Raw genomic sequence first — 14,464 nt, 5'->3', positions numbered from 1 at the left:
TTAGAATAGAACAGACTTTGGTACATTAATTTGTCCTACATGTGATGGCTCTTATTAAAGACCTAATTTTCACCAATGAAGTGTGCCCTCAGATTAAGATGACCCTATTTATGAATCACACTGCCTATCAGAGTTTTTTAACATACACATTAATCAGCAGAAGGTTTTACGCCTAATGTTACCGACAAAAAATCTAAAAAGTGTGTTGCAGTATGAGCTTGGTCAGGTTCTCATCCTCTTTTGCTGATACAATAGGTAGCAATCAGTAGTCCATTTTCCAAAGGTTTATTTATTGCCCATTTCTAAAACCTTGGTAGCTGTAAAGGTCTAACACAGCTGTTTATTGCAATAATAAACTGTAAAAACAAAAATAATGATTCTCAAAAAACTTTGGTTGCTGTTGGCTGTTAACATGTTTTCTATTAGTTAGATGCAGGATGGCGATTGGTTTTTTCCTATTAGGTACACATATGACCGGCTAACTAATTGCCTACTCACTAATAAGAAATGTTTTGTACAAATATTTTTTAGCGCATTGCTCTTGGTTATAAGCGTACATTGTGCTGAGCTGCACTGCGCAGCCTGTTGTATGCACTCAGTTAATGGACTAGACCAAAATCTGATTGTGTTTTATACTTTTTCCATTCGGAAAACCCAGGCTACACTCATTAAGAAATACATTCAATCTTTAAAAAATGGTTAATATTTTAATACTTTGATATTGTATTTGTACAATTTAAATATCAATTGTACATGCCACTCCATACATGGTTATTTTGCTTCATAACTATTGTTTTACTGTTTTTTGCGGATTGTCAGTGCTATAGTATTTTAGTGTAGCCAACTACCCAATGTAATGACTGCAGTCTCCAGAGCTCACTTTAGTCATCAAAGCCCAATTTAATTATCAGAAGATTAGGACTACAAAAAGTAGAGGACTCATCAACTTACCCTTCAGTTTTTCAAAACACTTGTAGGTCAATATGATTAGTTCTGTGAGAACATGATTAAAGAACAATAATTCTGCGTGGTGAGCTCATCTTCGTTCTCCAGATTAAACAACTTCTACAAAAGAACAAAGATTTTAACATTGTATAAAAAAATAAGTTGATGAGGACTTTATGCACAGAGTCTATGACCACCTTCAATTTGGTATTGGAAAAAATGTTGAAAGTGAGCTACCGTTAAACCTATATTTGAATGCACCTTGATTTGATTGGCACCGCTATTTGGGACCACATCAGGAGATTGCTTTGAAAATCGAGCGCCATCTTTTTAATGAACGCCAACTCTATTTGAGGAGGTAAGTTACCTTATTAGTATATGTATAGGTTTAGGTATATTCGCCTTTTGTGAAAATATAGCAAGGAGCTTTTAAGGTCCAAACACACTAGGCGATTTTATTGCAAGCGTCATGAGGGCGAAGATATCGCTGGTGCGTGCATAAACACACTCAAGCGATTTACTAGCAAATTATATAATGGGCACGCTCACAAACTGCCAATAAAAATCTGTATCATTAGTTTTTTCGGAGTTGTTGATAAATTTAGGCCAGTCAAAATGTCGTCGTCTAGGCTACAACATAAACAACCTCCACATTTGTTATTAAACCTATCTCCCTTTCAAAGAGTGTACACTGCCTACACTACAAGAAGACAAAAGAAAAACGATTCTTGTATTTTTAGCTGTATTGTTTTTACAATTTTTTATACATATTTTATTTTGTAGTGGTTTTTCATATTTAATATATTAAATATTTACCATTCTCAAGATGGTCAACTGGCGCAACGATTGACTCCGGATGTTGGTTTTCAACTCGGTTTTTTTTAAATTTTGTTATGATGGACAGAACTGGGAGTGCTATTATTAAATTCATGAACAATTGAGTGTTCGTTCTGAAGATGTTTCGTAACAAAATAGAAAATTGGAGCTGATGTACGTTGTTGAACATCGGTAAGAAATAATTACCCGCCGTAAAATTACATTCTGGTAAGAACTAACCAATCGAAATGCATCTCGTTAGCAATAAAGTTGTGTAGAGAAATTCTAGCTTTATCGCTCTGCATGAACACGCTGAGTGAATTTTAACGCAGATTAGCTCTAACGCAATATCGCTCTAATTATCGCCTAATTTGTTTTCACCTTAAAGCCTGGTTTCCATATGACAACGCAATGATCGCGCGCGGCCCAGTGATCGTGCGCAATGCATTTCTTGGGCAGCGAGGCAGTGTTTCCATATCGCGCGTAAGCTCCATGCTTGCATTGGACAGGGTGGATATTTTCCTTAATTTTTCGTAGGAGAGACATATTTCTTCGGAAAAACTGACCTCCGTTGCGAAATTACGCTGTCATATAAAAATCAGGCTTACTCTTTCGTACGGGAGACTGATTTCTTCGGAACAAAGCCTATCGCTGGAATTGTGGGATAGGTTGAAAAGGTCTAGCGGTGTATTGTGGGATACATAATCGCACGCACCCATCGCAAGGATCCATTCTGTTGGATACTTGCGATCAGCGTACGCACGTCGCGCGACCGTCGTACGTTGACGTTTCCATATCACAACTGGCCTACGCACGACGTCGTGCGCCTTGTTGCGCGCCTTGCGCTGTCATATGGAAACCAGGCTTAAGAGAATGCTTCAGCGATAACACTTGTTCTATTGAGTCAAATATGCTACAAAGCAAAAAATTACTCTGAATTTGTTGTTGGGGTTTTATAAAAACACCATTATCAGCTTTTCAAATGTCTTAACCGCCAGTACATCAGCAGTCATAATTAAACATTGTCCCAAAAACAAGCGGCCTCAAACTGCCTAAAATATCGTACTAATCAAACATTCCATGTTAAGTGGAAAGAAAATGGGATAAACTACAGCATTGAAATTAAAGCACTCTCACACTCACTTCATGAACAGTTCTGTCAAAATCTTTACTGATAACTCAGCTTGCACTTTTATTCCATAAGTGCCAGAGTCACATCTAGGAGCAATAGGTCGGCTTTGCGCTAGAGGACAAGCAAGGCTAAAAGTGATAAAAATTAGATAATACACAATAAACTTTCAAGTTCAATTAGTGATGAGGGAGCAAAAGTATCCTACATGGGAGCTATTGCACACTTTAAACATGATATTTGTACCTCACAAACTCACATGGTCTTTTAGAGTAAAGTAGATGCTCCTATAACGTATACCTCCTATAGCATAAATTCTAGAAAAAGTCGGGCAATTTTGTGAAGTTTTTGCTTCGTACCGCGTAAAAAACTCCATATAACTTAAAGTGTATCATCGGGCGAGTTCTAAAGTTTGATTTGAGTGTTAGTCTGTCTCGCCACACCTGCGAGAAAAGAAAGCGACATACAGCGGTGTCAAAAAGTATTTGTCCACCTCAAACCTCACTGCCCATTTTAGGTAAATTTGTTGTAGTAGTCATGTAGAGGGATTAAACCCTGACAAACCATGCATCATTTAAAAGTAAATTAACATTAGATCTTGTTGACACCATCAGTAATAAAATTACGGTTAATCAGGGATCAATAATCATTTATAGGCCAATCAATGTGAATCAGTGCTTATTAACTCATTTTCAAACGCAATATGACATTATTAATTTTCAAGTGGAATATTATCACAACAATAAAGATCCTGTTGGACAGCATGTGCAGCAAAGGTTTACAGTTTTGCTTGTTAAAAGAGGAACAGCTAGAGATCCCAGAATTCATACCAGCGTCAACATCAACCATGGATAAGAAATGTGTCAACGACCTCATCATTCGCCTGCATACGATGGGCAATCTGAGCAATAGAAAAATAGCGAAGAAGCTTAGAGTATTTCAATCTAAAGAAAATTAATTGGTAAAGAAATGAATGCAGCATCAAACCACCAAAGATCTACCACGATCAAGGCGTTTGAAAAAACCAGCTGTCCAACATGATTGCTGGTTTCAGATTATGAACACTCAAGCGCTCGTGAGGCTTGTTCACAGCATGCCTAAGGCTGCAGAATGGTTATAGTCTGCAAAGGCTACCAGATAAAATATTAAAATGCAAAACAACCCCAATGGTTTTTTTCTGGGCCCATAACAGTACAAGACTGTTATTTTCAATTTAGAAAATAATTAAAGAAGAGATAATAACGAAATTTGCGATGACATATTTTCTGGTATGCAGTGTGAATTAGTAGGCAGCGGTTGATACAATAGAAGATATTTGGCAATTTTAAAATCTAGTTATTTCTATTTTTCAGCTCATTAGGATTGTTTTGATACAGGGTTTTATGTATGCGGTGCAAAATATTTCCAAATTATGATGAATTTATTACAGTGCTACACTTACTTAAACAGGCAGACAAAGATTTTTTCCCAACACTGTACATAAAGCATTATACATATAATACATACAATTTCCATGACATTCTGACTCTTGTGATAATTTGTCTGAAGTGACAACGGAACAGAGAATAGGTACATGTAGCAGTGCAATTGTTGATAAATACTTTAAGGCTATTGGTCGGTGCATCTGAATGTCACGAGTTGGAGTTGCAATCTTGAGCTCTTAAGAACGAATAGATGACGAAAAGGTACTATCGCTTTTTTATAGTGAAACTATTTTTTCTTAGTCAATTGTTGTAAGTCGCTGTCGCGCCAAACTATGCGCTCTTCATCAAATTATTGTCAAATTACCACAATCATGGTCTATTAAACCAATGAGGTTGATCATGAAAAGTTGTCGATGAAAACCAATAATACAGTTAAGGCACCGCCAATACATTTAAAAGAATTTAAGTCGGATTCTCACATGAGCGAGTTTGGAAAGGTCCTGAAATGGTTTAGACAATTTACATGTATGTTAACATTCTTATAATGAAAAATCCTTATCATGTAAACGTTCCTAGAACTGATCATCTCATTTTAGCAGCGCCTACTGTACAGTCATGTCTGATATGAGAGCAAAATGCATTCTGGGACAAAAGCTCGCAAGTTAATTTTCTTAAAGTCCTATCTCAAAAATGTGTTTTATATAAATTAACCAAAGATAAATTATTGTGTTGCCATCCTCTAAAAAACTACCAATAAGAGATATTACAATGAAAAAATACATGATTTTATCTATTCATGCTCTATACCCATGCCCCCAAGGCTACAAATACCTATGTAAAGGTTATGGTCTGCATTAAAATGTAGCAGTATTATGTACAACATATTTTTGAGTAGTGGCAGTATGCAGCAGTCCATACAGTAGCATACCATATGGAGTTCTTACCTTTCAGAGAATCATAGCACTACTGATTGTGAGAGAGAGACCTGATGCAACACGCTTGGTACGCTACACTTTTGTGGCATCGCATAAACAAACTTAAAGTATAAATTTAATATAACTGAATTCAGCTTAATTAAACATTCTTGAAAAAAACATTCTGATCTTATATTAGAGCTAATTCTATTTTTTCTTCATTTTAATTTTTAAATCATCTCTTCCTGGCTGGAAACTTCTCGATTTGCTTATACTCTCATTTTTAGCCAACCTTTTTAAAACAAATCTGAAGCAGACCTGACGGGAAAACCAAGTGATGTAGTTTCCGTAACTGGCCTTTCGCATCTTTGGGCATTTAGTGATACATCAAAAACCACCTTGCAAGCTCGCATCTCTAATTTTCTAGAATTTCAAGGCGAAAGTGGGTAGTGAGATAGTGAATGGTACAGAATTTGTGTAAACATAAATTGCTTGAATTCTTAAATCTATTTATTGGTTATTGTTATATATATATATATATATATATCAATATATTTATTTTGAAGGTTTGGGGTAGACTGACGCAATCTTCTGAAGAATCAATTGATTTCCTATAGCCGGTTTGTGTATTGACTCGTGTTCGCTTCAAATTCTGTATCATTTACGATTTTGCTACCCATGAAAGTTTATTATAAGTTATGACTAATGTGTTGAGAGTATATGGGAGGTCATTAAGTACAAAGCCCATCAAGTCAAGTAGTCAATGATGACTTACCAGCTGTTCAAAATTAGGTTGGGTACGTGTCTAATGACAGGGAAGAAGCGTTCAACTGACATTTATGATCTACTCATCGCCAAAATCTTCCGGAAGACAATGCAAGGAAGAGGACCTTGATGACCGCCCAGGCCTATATAGATGAAAGAACCGTGAGTCACCACCGGTTTGTATGTCAATGAATTTGATATAGAAATACATAAAGTGCTGGTCAAATGAAAAGCAATACACGAGATGTTATGGATGAATAGCTATGCAAATGGCTTTGTGCTAACCCTTGGTATGAAATATTACCCAAGCCTGTGTCATTAGACAGCAACCACATTTGCTAATTAAAGCTCTAATTTTTAAATAAATTAGACAATGCTATGTAAATACATGTAAGATAATATCATAGTTGTTAAATATAAATACAAACTTGTAAAAATCCATGATACGAAACCGAGTTTTAACCCGTTGATCCTTGTTCGATCTAATCAATGCGTGTCAGTAAACCTAGACAATATGTCCAGCAATCCGAAGTTATTAATTTTTTACCAAATATAGCTAAACGTGCTAACAATGCAATGATATTTGGTGAAACAGCAGTACAAAACGTCGGACAACCTACAGCAGATGTCATCAAACAGAAAAAAACAGTATGTCACCATTATTCGGGCTAAAACTATAAAAGTTTGCACGATTTTAAACACTCATTAAACATTTACAGATAATATTCATCCATAGCACACTCATCATCCTTTCATGACTCAAAATATACTGGAAATTTATATTTATTATCATAAAATTCCACATTTGTATCACAGTCATTTATGACCTACCAACGAATGAGTCATATTGATTGTTTCGCGATATCATTCTAATAAAATGTGTTATCATAATGAAAGAAGTAGATAAAGATAAGTGAAAAATGTTACAAATGGAAGTGAAATTCAAAATCTAACATCCTGCGAAAAAATTAATTTTATTAGTTTTTGCTGTTGCTTAAAAACATATTTTGTAAACAGAATCATATGGAAGCCTGTATTCCGCCATTAAGGTTTCTGCCACAGCCTACGCAATTCCGTAATACCAGCTGTGAGGGTTCAGAGAGCTAACATTGATGAGATACTGCATTATTTACTGTTTTGCTTAGTATTGTTCCTTATACCTAAATTGTAAAAACAAATGAAAAATAATTTTCTTTTGTTTTGCAGGTACAACTACAAAAACATTGACAACAAGCGTGATAATCTCAAATCAGAAGATTGGAGACTAAAATTATAAAAACACTACACCATTCTATGTCATTTTAATTGAACAAGTTGAACTGACTGAAACATGCTACATCTCCGGTGTTTTTTTTTGTAAAACCTAACTTAATACATGACACCAGCATAGTCAGCGTGATATTTAAATGCAACTATAATTATTTCCCGAGTTGCATTAGTCCATAGCAAGCATAGTTGCTGAATATTGCACATCTTTCAAGTGGAGTAAAGCCAGCACTTATACATTCTGCTCAAAGAGTTCTTGTGCCAAATCTCAAACTCAGCAGTCAAAATTCTAGCCAACAAGATAAAAATACTCAAACTTTTAAATATCAAGATTTGAGAGAAGATAATTCCCGAATTTCCAGTGAGTATAATACTACTTTTTACTAACAAAAGTCAACCAAAATACCATGAGAACAGTAATACACAGTGTGGGTAAGGTTAGTCGGCTAGGCTATTAAAAACTAGATGAAATCATAATTGTTATATACAGGGTTTAGCTTTATAAGAGGGTCAGTATGGTGTAATCTCAAGAGTTCAAAACTTTCAAGTTGGAAACATTGGAAAACATTGAAATCAATGTTCAGAGGCTAAGCATGACACTAAACCACAAAAATTTTCATTTTAATGTCATGACCAGAGCTATATTGATTGCTATTTATGATTTTTGTTATGTGGGTCTACAGAAAAAGCTATATTAAATAGTACTCCACCCTTTCCTATTACAATTAGTTAAAACAATATGATTTTTAAATTTCTTGTTGGCATGAGTAACAGTAACAAAATAACAAGAAAAGAGGGCGTTCAGCTAAAGACTAAGACACAGTTGTTATCAAAATTATAGACCATATAATTAAACCCTGAAAATAAAATTGAAAAAGGAGTCACAATGTTTTATCTTGTCAGTACATACCTGCAACCAAAAGCAAGTCAGGCATCATAGCATCATTACGAAACACGATTGCAGAATCTACAGAAAAAAAAGACAATTGATGGTGAGCATGCATTCATGTTGACCAAGATAAGTTAGTCAGTACATCACAAGTTAGACAAAGACACACGAGTAACGCATGTAAACAAGTGCCAGCGAGGTGTTGACAGTGGCTGATGGGATTAGCCATTTCTCTGAACTAAACAATCACCAGCCACGCTATTACATAATGCCATACACTCAGCAATACACGAATGGATGTTTAAATAATGCTAGCTACTAGATTATGACCTTCAGTTCTTGAACTGGGTAATGTCTGGCTCTGAAAGCTAAAGCTTGCAAGATACAAAAGGTGTCCCACAGCACATTGGAGAACTATCAAGCAAATTTAGTCATTGATTTTGCTAATGCTGCACACAAATTTGTTGCTAACTAACATATTAATGTGTATACAGAGAGCTTAATTATTTTGCATGTATCTGTATCATGGTTCAAAAGCTAAGCTTGCTGAAAAATTATTTAGTAATTCATATCTACCAAAGCATTATGAATTATAGCAACTCTCGACTACTGCCAATCGCTTGACATTTCTACAGTTTCTTCGGCTTTTATGACTACAGAGGTTTTCTTGGTTTGCGATTAGGTTATCTGGAGTGTTCTTGTCCCTGCATGCACATATATCTTTTTTGATCACTCAAACCTTATCTCTATCTCTTCTTCGAGTACATAGAACAGTTTAAGTGTTGTTCAATATATATACGTAAATTGTAATTTTACAGGTGAAAATAACTTTTTATCATTTTGCAGGTAGAACTACAAAAAACATTGGCGACAAGCGTCAGAATCTCAAATAAGAAGAATGGAGACTAAAATTATAAAAACACTACACGACTCCATGTCATATTTAATTGTATTAGTAGAACTGACTGAAACATGCTATATCTATGGTGTTTTATGTGTACAACCTAAATTATTACAAGACACCAGCTTAGTCATCATGATATTGAAATGCAATTATAATTATTTTCATAGTTGCATTAGTTCGTAGCAAGCCTGGTTGTTGAATATCACACATCTTTCAGTCCCAGTAAACCCAACATTAATCCATTTTGTTCAAATAATTCAAGCAGCAAATCTCACACTCAGCAGTCTAAATTCTAGCCAACAAGATAAAAATACTCAAACTTTCTAATTACAAGATTTGAGAGAAGATAACCCCATGAATTTTCAGTGAGTTTCACTGCTAGTGCCAAACCCTAATTTGTACTAACAAAAATCAGCCACAATACAATCAGGACAGTACTACACAGTGTGGGTAAGGTTATTCGGCTAGGCTATTAAGAACTAGATGAAATCATATTTGTTATAGACAGGGTTAAGCTTTATAAGAGGGTCAGTATGGTGTAATCTCAAGAGTTCAAAACTTTCAAGTTAGAAACATTGGAAAACATTGAAATCAATGTTCAGAGGCTAAGCATGACACTAAACCACAAAAATGTTAATTTTAATGTCATGACCAGAGCTATATTGATTGCTAATTATGATTTTTGTAATGTGGGTCTACAGAAAAACGCTATCTTAAATAGTACTCCACCCTTTCCTATTATAATTAGTTAAAACAATATGATTTTTAAATTTCTTGTTGGCATGAGTAACAGTAACAAAATAACAAGAAAAGAGGGCGTTCAGCTAAAGACTAACTCACAGTTGTTATCAAAATTATAGACCATATAATTAAACCCTGAAAATAAAATTGAAAAAGGAGTCTCACTGTTTTATCTTGTCAGTACATACCTGCAACCAAAAGCAAGTCAGGCATCATAGCATCATTACGAAACACGATTGCAGAATCTACAGAAAAAAAGACAATTGATGGTGAGCATGCATTCATGTTGACCAAGACCAGTTAGACAGTACATCACAAGTTATGGTGTGTTTACACTGGCCAGGACCGACTCCGATTAGGTGCCAATACTCTGACTCAGACCGGTACCTCAGACATTTCACGTATGGGTGCCGACACCGACTCCCCTTTACATTTCAACGATCGAACCATTTTTTTCGGTACCAACAGCCAATCACAGCGCTTCGCCGTTCTGACATTCACCCAACCACGCAAAGACGAGTACACATAAAAATCAACGCGTTTGTTTTGGAAAATTATATACTAGTACTACACTATTACTACTGCTCCTACTACTATCGCTAGAAGCAACTACTGAATGCCGAATGGAATCTTCCGATGACGATTAGATTTTGTTGATGGCAGGATCAGCTGCGGGAGCTCTGACAGTCTGTATTATATGTAATTATATGTTTGTATATATTTTATGTCTATAAATATTTTATTATATGTGTTTTCCTTTTTATTATAGCCTTGTTACTCGTTAGGCTATCAATTGTCGTCGTTTATGTTGTCATATCAACGCACTAGCGGGCCTAATTATTGGCCATTTAAACATTGTTACCTGGTGTTCCTACTCGGTTCCGTTAGCCGGAACGGGCAATTTTATTGTATATAAGGGCGCAATGCTCACTTAGTAGACAGAGCGAATGGCTGTACGCTCCTCGGCTAGTAAATTTCCTTCGCTAATAAAACCTTGAATAAAATCACACTCAATTTATTTCTGTATGAAATAATTTAGATCGTGCCAAGTAAGGGCCGGCAAATTCATTTAAAGTAGTACATGTAGTTGAACTAGTAGTAGTACTAGTAGTAGTCATACAACTGGCTATTCACTTTTAATTAATTTAAATAAAAGCTCACTATCAGAAAGAGCACTAGGGAAAGTTTAATGACAGTCTCTTAGCCTCTCATTAAACCTAGCCCTTTCGTTTCATAAACTTAGAACTGCCATTAAAGCTTCGGCTCATTTAATCAGAGGCTCCTAGCTTATGATTGGCTGATGAGCTGCTGGGATTCACCGGACACCGACTTTCAAATCAGCACCAACACCGATCTCTCTGCTCACACCTACCGATGCCGACACCGACTCATCAAATTGGTCTGTGCTTGACAAAATGGGTGACAAAATCGGCCAGTGTACACGCACCATTAGACAAAGAAGCATGAGTAATGCGTGTAACAAGTGCCAGCGAGGTGTTGACAGTGGCCGATGGGATTAGCCTGAACTAAACAACCCCCAGCCATGCTATTACATAATGCCATACCCTCAGCTATATACAAATGGATGGTTAAATAATGCTAGCTACTAGATTATGACCTTCAGTTCTTGAACTGGGTAATGTCTGGCTCTGAAAGCTAAAGCTCACAAGAGACAAAAAGGGTCCTGCAGCACACTGGAAAACTATAAAGCAAATTTTAGTCATTGATTTTGCTAATGCTACACACAAATTTGTTGCTAACTAGCATATTAATGTGTATACAGAGAGCTTAATTATTTTGCATGTACAGTCAAACATGGATAACTCGTCCACGGACAGCTCGAAAAAATGGTTAATTCGAACATTTCCTTTGGTCCGTTCCCATGTAATGATAAATTGCTATAGATAACTCGAATTCAACACTGTTAATTCGAACTGTTTTTTTGCCCAACAGCTACCGAAACGGTTGTTTTCGCTTTAGAAAATCACTTTATTCAAAGCCATAGAGGTAAACTTCATCTTTTCGTAATTCATAAGCGTCGTTATTACCACCATCGGCAAAATATTTTTGTCAACGACTTTTCTAAAAGTTTGGTGAAATTTGATTTATACTGCGATACGATGAATAGCACGGGCTAACCGGGTCACGCGCGCAAGAATTTTCGCCACGCACATACAAAACAAAATTCGCATGTTGTTTTGTATGTGCGTGGCGAAAATCCTTGAGTGCGTGACTCGGCTAGCCCGTGATGAATAGTTTTCCGACGTTGATTCCGTGTTGAATCAACGTCGGAATGTTGAATGTTTAAAACGTCTTAAAAATGTTGTAATTAAACGTATACGTTGTCTGAGCTACAAAAAACTATTCATCGTTTGACCTAAACACAGAATACGTGTGTACATTCAATAAGTATCTATTAAAAAAGCGTGAGTGCTATAGAATGTACCGTAAAACCTCGTAAAACTTCTAATTGAACTGCCTCGGAGTGTTGCTCTTAACGAATCCCAGGTAAAGTAAAGTAATCTGCATAAACTTCAAGAAAAAACGGCAAAATTGATCGTGGGTAAAACCCCAAAAGAAAAAAATGTCTTTTCTTTTGAGCATTTCAACAACGATCAAGTTTTGCCAATGTCAATCTGAAAAACGTCCTGGCAATAACATCACCTCAAACCACAAACCAATCTCAAGTGATAGAAAAATCTCTATACTTTTTCATGAAAACGTTTTAAACTTTACATTAGAAGCATTTAATTTGAAACAAGCCATTTGTGCTTTTGATTTATATTATAGTTTGTATATGTACATGTATCTACTAATAAATAAGTAAATATATGGACTTGTGACAGTGCTCTGATAACTTGAATGCTCTGATAATTCGAACACTTTTGCTCGGTCCCTTGAAGTTCGAGTTATCCATGTTTGACTGTATCTGTATCATGGTTGATTAGCCAATCAAAAAAATGTTCAAAAGCTAAGCTTATGGCAAAATAGTCATTTTCTCTTAAGTAATATCTGCAACTGGGAATATTAATAATATCATTCACTAATATAAACATCCATGGTAAAAGATTTTTCTCATGTCATGCGTATCTAATAACCTTCACAAAGCCTTGTTAGCAAAGCTGATGCTACATGTAGTTCTAGCATTATACAATGTTGCTCATTTTACATCCATTTTTCGTCCTAAATTTCTATACTGAAAAATGAACTATTGCTAACTTTTGCCTTGCAATGGAAGCTTTGATAAGCATATGGTACAGAAATAATTTTTGTATGAATACTACAATATAAATTATATACCATTTCACTATTCAGTTTTTAAACATCCTTCTGTAAACCATATTATTGAAACAGTTGCTGTACATTTTTGAATCCCTTGAAATCTTTGAAAAGTTGAAAAACTTATCATTCGCGACCTTGAAGCTTTAATGTAAAGCATGCATCTAGCAACCAGTTAGCAAGACAACATTTTTCTGTAATCCATATCTACGGAAACATTACCAAGGATAGCGACTCTCAATTCTTGCAAATCACTTGACATTTCTACAGTTATCTTCAGCTTTTAAAACTACATATGTTGTCTTGGCCTGCGCGGTCAGGTGAGTTTTTGTACCTGCATATTTTTTGCTCCCTATAACTTTATATCTAAGCATTCATAACAGCCTTTCTCTTCTTTGATTTTCTGCTTTTCAGTTGTTATACGACTAACACATATATAAAGTCAGAATGACTGCGTTAAAAACATGAACATGAAATAAATGTTAGGCTACAATCATTCAGGCTTCTAATAAAAGTCCTAATTTGTTGTTACTTTGGATGAGTGACAACCACAAATTCTTTAGTTCAATGTAATCCCCAAGGTACATGGTAAGCCAGAGCTAAAGCATAAGCACACATACCTGCTACCTCCACTATCTGTCCTATTTCTTAAATAGAGTTTTAGCCTATCCTTGTTTGTCTAAATCAGAAACTAAAGCTAAAAGCCTGACTGTAACGAGATGGAATGAGGTAGATTTACAGCCTTACTTAGGCCTGGTTCAAACCAATATGGCATCTAAGACACGCATGACAGAGTACCTGTTATGCAAGCGATCGCTCATGGACTACAAGCTCAGAGTGCGCGACTATTATGTCCTACAGAAAGAAATGTCGTCATTTGCGCAATTAAATTAATTTGATGCCCATGCGCAGCTACACAATTTGTTTGCTTTCCAGCTGTTGGATACATAATGAGTCGAGATTACGCAGCTGTCCCCAGGTCTGAACCCGGCCTCACCTTAGCATGCGCAGACAAAGGAGTGTCACACTGATAATTTCAAGATAAGATAAACTTCACTACAGGATTTGTAAATTTTTGATGGTTTTAATTTATACGCTACCACGTGCACAATAATATATATATATATATATACAATATATCATTATATTTTTAAAACAACAACTGCAAGAGACTTGCCAAATCATTAGTTCAAAAGGCAATGATGAAAGCGGGGATGAATTTGAGCACAAATTTAAAAAACAATATATGCATAGTGCATAAAATGCTTTAGAAAAAAATATATTTGAAGCATATAGGTGTCTTTTAATGCTTTTTAAATGCTTTCTGGAAGGCTCACCTATCTGGTATGTCTATGAAATTTATTTTAAGACTGCAGGGCTTTCTGCAATGCT

The 14,464-nt window shown here is 35.6% G+C and overlaps 1 long non-coding RNA gene across 1 annotated transcript; it reads right to left on the bottom strand.

The window, feature by feature from the left end:
- Positions 1–961: 961 nt before the first annotated feature.
- Positions 962–13,830, bottom strand: LOC137393775 (uncharacterized). Its single transcript, XR_010978319.1, has 6 exons — positions 13,693–13,830; positions 9,982–10,038; positions 8,170–8,226; positions 6,004–6,136; positions 2,905–3,021; positions 962–1,065 (listed from the first exon to the last, which is right to left on the bottom strand). It is a non-coding gene; the product is annotated as an uncharacterized lncRNA (long non-coding RNA).
- Between the last annotated feature and the right edge of the window lie 634 nt (positions 13,831–14,464).

The sequence above is a fragment of the Watersipora subatra genome, chromosome 4 (assembly GCF_963576615.1).
Source record: "Watersipora subatra chromosome 4, tzWatSuba1.1, whole genome shotgun sequence".
NCBI classification, from domain to species: domain Eukaryota; kingdom Metazoa; phylum Bryozoa; class Gymnolaemata; order Cheilostomatida; family Watersiporidae; genus Watersipora; species Watersipora subatra.
Note: the sequence above shows the minus strand (reverse complement) of the source record. Positions and strands in the feature narration are given on the sequence as shown.